The sequence below is a fragment of the Equus asinus genome, unplaced genomic scaffold (genome assembly GCF_041296235.1).
Source record: "Equus asinus isolate D_3611 breed Donkey unplaced genomic scaffold, EquAss-T2T_v2 contig_803, whole genome shotgun sequence".
Classification (NCBI taxonomy): Eukaryota; Metazoa; Chordata; class Mammalia; order Perissodactyla; family Equidae; genus Equus; species Equus asinus.
Genome location: NW_027225520.1, coordinates 563,774 through 569,773, shown reverse-complemented (window position 1 = coordinate 569,773; position 6,000 = coordinate 563,774).

Here is a 6,000-nt window from a genome sequence, read left to right as displayed (position 1 = left end):
GGCTCAGAGAGATGCGGTGACATTCCCAAGGCAAGACACACAGCTGGCAGTGGGCAGAGTCACCACTGTGCTGAGGAGGAGGCGGGCAGTCACCTGGGAAACAGCTGGTCCAGCACCTGGTGGGCTGTGCTGGAGCCTGAGTAGCTGCAGAGGGAGGTGATGACACTGCAGAGGACTCTGCTGGGGAAGGCTGGCAGCACAGTCTCTGAGAGCCTCTGCATCATGCCTGCCCGGAGGGCACGCATCCTGCAGGCCTCAGTGACAGACGGAGTGGACTCATCTTCACTCTGGGTGGGACGAGGAGGGACACAGAGTCAGGGTCACCACTGCCAACCACCAGCGTTATCAGGGTCTGCAGCTGACCCAGGAACTCCTAGCCCCTCCCAGACGTGTGCGACAGGAGAGACAGGGGTCCCAACTCAGCAAAGTTCTGGGCTCTCAAAGCACAATCTGACTTTGGTCCTGCGAAGGATTCCACATTGATCTCCCTCAAGGCCATTTGCTCGCTGAGGGACAACAGACCTCCGTCTGTGCAGGGCACCAGCCCAGTGAATCCTCAACAGACACCCCTCTCTAGAGAGGAGAACAGAGGCTTAGGCATGCCAAGTGGCTTCTCTAGGTCCTGTGGCTCAGAACTGAGAACCGCCCAAAGTGAGGGCTGAGGGACATCCCCTGTAACTGCCTGAGGCTTCATCAGACCCTGACCTGGAGGGAAATGTTATGTGGCCACCTCACCCCTCCCAGGTCTGGAAACAGTGTACAGGGCAGTGACACGTTCTGAGAATCCCTTTGACTTTCAAACACGCTGATGGTTATTTCTTTTACATTAAAGGGAGTTTGGAGACCCTTGTTATCGAGGTTTCATTTTCCAAAAAAGGCGAAATTCAAAGATACTCAGGGCCTATTGGGAAGTGACAACGACATCAACGTTTTCTCTAATCTTCCTAGGAAAATGCAAAGAGTGCCCTCCTACCCTCCTATGCAGCTGGTGGGGAGGAGCGGAAGTCCAGATTCCTTTGGGAATGGGACTGTGGGACACTCATGGGGGACAGCCCTGTTAGGGTCCCAGGAGAACGGCAGTTTGAGGTTGGATTCTGGGCCGGCCCTGGTCATCTCAGGGGCCTGGGTGGGAAGACCCCTCCGTGCCCACTCTCACCTCAGAGCAGCCCTGGTTATTGATGGTGGCGCGGTGCAGCTGGTCCCTGTCCAGGGAGATGGAGTACCCGAAGCCATCCGTCAGCTCTTCCACCACCTCCTGCGTGCAGCTCTGCAAAGACAGTGCCCGAGAGCCGGGCCGGGAGGTCTGAGGGGCATGCCTCGACTTGGCCACAGGAGGAAACCCCAGCACAGATCAGGTACCGAGCAGCATCTGCATAGACCTCCAGCCAGGGAGGGAATGAGATGACACCTGGATGGCTCGGGACTAACCTATGGGTAGAGGAGCTTGGTTCCCAGCACCCACTCTCCCATCCTGCTAGCCACCACCTAGGCTGGGGACACGACACACTGCCAGGCTTCCAACACCGAGCAAATGGCTCCTGCCCAGGGTGGGTCCCCGCTCAGCACCGCCGTCCATCTCTCACTCCCCTCCGACACACAAGGAGGCTCAAATTGTTGTGCGGGTGGCATCCAGTTGTGGCCTAACCCGGTTGGCTTTCCCTGTGTTACCTGAGTGCTCCTCCTGCCAGTTGGACAGAGGCGGTGCAGGTGAGGGCCAAGCCAGTGTCTATAGTGACTGAAAAGGCTCTTTTTCTTGGCTTTCCTGAAGCCAGAGCCTCCACAACTCGGGAGACAGCAGGAGAACATCCTCTTGTCTTCAGTGTCGCCACTCAAGTGGGCTCAATAGGATGCTATGTCTAGAATGTGGGCGCCTGGAGACCTGTGTGCTAAGTTCTGTTGGGGTCTGTCTCCAAGGAAGTGAGGTCACTTCCTCAAGTTTCCCTTACCTGGGCGCCTTCTTCAATCACACCCACCGAAAACCTCTCTGGGATCTTGGCTGCTCACCCTCCTTGCCCATGTCACCTCCAGAACTGTACACAAATAGCCAGCACAGATCCCAACACAGGACCTTGAGATGGAACCAGGGTTCCAGCTTGAGGACATGCAGCTGAGTTCCGACCCCTTTTTTCCTACAAGCTCTGTGTCCTGGAAATGCCAATGGGCCTCCCAGGGCCTCCTCAATCACCCAACCTGCACAATGGGGACGAGGCCAGAAATATCTCCCTCGGGACGTCCTCAGGTGTAGAAGAGACAATAGCAACAACACCTGTGGTCTGGTTTGCATGTGTCTGATGCACACACTTAGAGATGAAAGAATGACAAGAAGGGGTGGGATGTAGTGTGGAGTACCCCTCAAAACAGGACTGGGTTCCAGCTCTGTGACCGTGAGAAAGTCACTGCCCCTCTGGGCCTCATTTCCAGGTCTGCACCTTTAAGAGGTGGAAATTAGGGGAAATTCAGATACTTCCATTCACTGGCATGAAACCTTGCAAGGTCTCCTGTTTGACTTAGAATCAGACCCAAGTGCCTCGTGTCGGCCTATGTAGTGGGCAGCCTCCACTATGGCTCCTGGTGCTCACTGTCTTCTGCTGTGCACGTCCTTGTGGAACCACAAGTGGTCAGGAGCTGCCTTCTGAATAGAATGCAGCCAAGGTGATGGGATGGCCTGCAACCCAGGGTTAAGAACAAAAAGCCTGGCCCTTCCTTCTTACTCATTGGCTTTAGTCCCCTCCGTCTTTCCCTCCTTCTGTTTCCATCTCTCTCTCTCTCTGCATCTTATATCTCTGGAACTGGGGGAGCAAGTGTGCATGTTTTCAGTTGTCCTATGAAGATGTTCCATAGGAGAGAACGGAGGGAATGATTGGCCAACAGACAGGCAGGAACTCAGACTTTCAGTCCAAACAAACCCCGTCAGCATGCATGTGAGCGAACTTGGGAGCAAACCCTCCACAAGTCGAGCCGCAATATAGCCGCAGCCCCTGCTTCACAGAGACCTTGAGGCGGAGGCACCCAGCTAAGCTGTGCCCCATTCCTGGCACACAGAATTTGTGAGATGTTAAGGATTTGTATTTTCTAGGTGCAATGTCTTAGAGCAGTGTCATCAGAGAGCGACGGGAAAAGCACAGTCTGCCAGTTCCTGCCCTCTGGCCCTGCCTGTCCCCATCTACCCTCCTCTCTCTTCTCAGGCTCCTTCCAGCTACACTGCCCTCTTTCGGACATTGTCTGGTCAGACCCACTTCTTCCTGTGAGCCTCTGCGCCAGCGGTGCCTTCTCCCTGACACTCAAACTGTTCCCAGACACAAGCAGGCGTGCCTCTCATCTGGCACCCTGCTGACAGCAAATGTCACCCCTATGATGCCTTTCAGAGCCTCCCAGGCACAGGCTCCACTGTCACAGGTCTCCCACCTGCAAGGGCATCTCATGATGTCCTCCTTCTTGGTCTCATCTGGATAAAGTGAGTCCATGAAGGAGGGCTTTCTGCTTGGCGGACGAGGAGGCAGCTTCTTCTGGTTTCCTCAGGATCATGACTGTCTCTTCTGGGCTGAATGTTTACCCTCCCAAGTCCATCGTGAAAGGAAATTCTCATTCCCTTGCTTTCAAGGGTCTGGTTTCCCCAAGAACACAGGGAGACTGGCCTCTCCCTGGAATGCGGCACTAGCCCCTACACCCAAAGCCAGAAAATTAGCACCCAGCTTGAAACACCACCAGATCCTGAAGTCAATTCCTGCTGAGGTCCCCCATCCATTTTGTAACCCCATAGTATCTCCTGATCTCACCTTTCCGCTAAGACACAGCTCCCAGCCTGCCCTTGGCTTCTTACAGGAACAGTGGGATTTCCCAGAAGCACTCCCAGCCTGGGCAAGAAATGTTTTGAAATGTTCTCTATGTATTTTCCAGGACATGGGATATGGGGAGAAGTCATTTTGGTTGTGTATGTGCAACAGTTTTGATGCGAATAGCATCTTTTTCAGACAGAGATCAAAGAGTGGGGCTACCGGGTGTAACAAGAAAATGGATACACTGAGCCATCGTCTTCATGGTGTGAAGTCTTACAGAGCAAAGAACATGGTTAAGAGCAGAGACTATGGAGCCAACATCTTATGTTCAAATTCCACCTCAATCACTTCCTAGATATTGGTAGAGGGCAAAGTACTTACCTCATTGGTGCCTCAGTTTCTTCATCTGTTGTTGGCAAGAAGGATAAGCGTACCTAATTTGTGAGGATATGGAGACTGCTAAAGGAGTTAATGTTTCAAAACACTTGCAACATCCAGCACATTGCATGCCCTGTACGCATACATTACAAATGAAATGTAAATGTTCTTCTGACGCTGTCTGTTTGCTCCAGACGGGAGACTAGGGGCTGGAAGGATGTAGACAGCACTCCCTGAGACAGGATGAATCGATGAATGAACAACCCTGTTGAAGGCATTACCAATGGCAAATCCGCCTCCCTATGGACATTCCCAAGGACAATCACACCCAAGCATCCCTCCTCCGTCCTGCATCGTCTTCTGGGATTCTATCCAGGAATCACGGGGGCTTCTTGAACCCTGGGACCCACACCCACCACAGGTTCTCTTCTGTCTGACAGCAAACCCCAGGCCTTGTCCTAATGGCTGCAGCCCACAGGCTCTAAACTCAGATCCTTTTCTTCACTTGAGGGAGACGTGTCATTCCCAGAGCTGGGCACACAGAGTGTCAGCCTTGGAGGAAATGCCTCCCTGGCCAGTGGCAGGTGGAAGAGCGCCGTGACGGAGTAGGATTTGTGGAGAGTCCTCCAGGTGTGGTCAGAAGGGGCCCAGCCAGGGCATTTGTCAGCAAGGTCTGGTTGGTGGACCTTGGTGGCAAAAGAGTGGTGGGGACAGCATGTTTTAGAGTTCCTGGCATGAGACAATCCACAGGATGGTCATGAAGTCAGAATCAGCCTAATGAGGTCCAGCGCAATGCACTGTCATCTGTTCCCTGACTGGCTCACTAATCCAGGAGTGATTTACAAGGGCGATATTCGTGTTCTACCATCTTTACGTTGATTGGCAGGAGCTAGTATTCTTTACGAAACTTGTGTACTTTTACATAGGAAAGGATAGGTGAGTTCTGTAACAACCCTTCTTGCAAAGTTCTCGCTAACGTATTGAGTCTCTAACAGAATCCACCGCTGGGAACTTCACCAAAGATCCTGACCTTTACTCTCTGGTTTTAGATCTTCCTGGTTGGTAAATTTTCTTGACTCCTGGCTCCTTTCCTGAGGTTCGTCCACTTAGAGCAATGTAGGACTGCAAGCTCTTGCCACTTGAGAAGTAGTGGTTCAACTCTATGATGATGTTGGTCTTGCTTTCTAAGTGTGTGTGTGTGTATGTATGTGTGTATGAGACTGTTGTCTGCATCTTGCCACGTGGGTCAGATTGACTCCTTTCCTTGGAAAAGTTGTCCCTAACCACTTTCTCTGGGCTTTATTTTCACGTCTTGAACAGTGCTGTCCAACAGTAGAATTTCACACTCTATCTAATGAAATTTAAACTTTTTTTAAATACTCACATTTAAAAAAGTAAAAATAAACAAGTGAAACTAATTTTTAATGGGATATTTAAACCCATTATAACCAAGATATTACCATATGTCCAGGCAATCTATATAAAAATTAATAGTGAGATAGTTCACATTTTTTTTTATTGGGATCAACAAATCCATTTACATAGTCTCCGTTTGTAAGTTGAAACTTTTTACATATGCGGTTTCTGTGTCCCCCACTCAGAACCTGGGCTGACGTGTTAGAGATGAAATAAAGCAGAACAGGCATAAGTAACGATCACTGTCAATCCAGCTCAGCACGAACACTCACCACCGACAAAAAGGCTGTCCCTGAGCAGGGAGTAGAGGCCCCTCGGGGTGACAGGGTGGATCAGCTGGTTCCGCACCCAGGAATGCTGCTCTCTGTCACATGGGGTCTCTGTCACACTCTCCATCATGAGCCATGGGGTCAGGGTGGTAGGTGCAGAC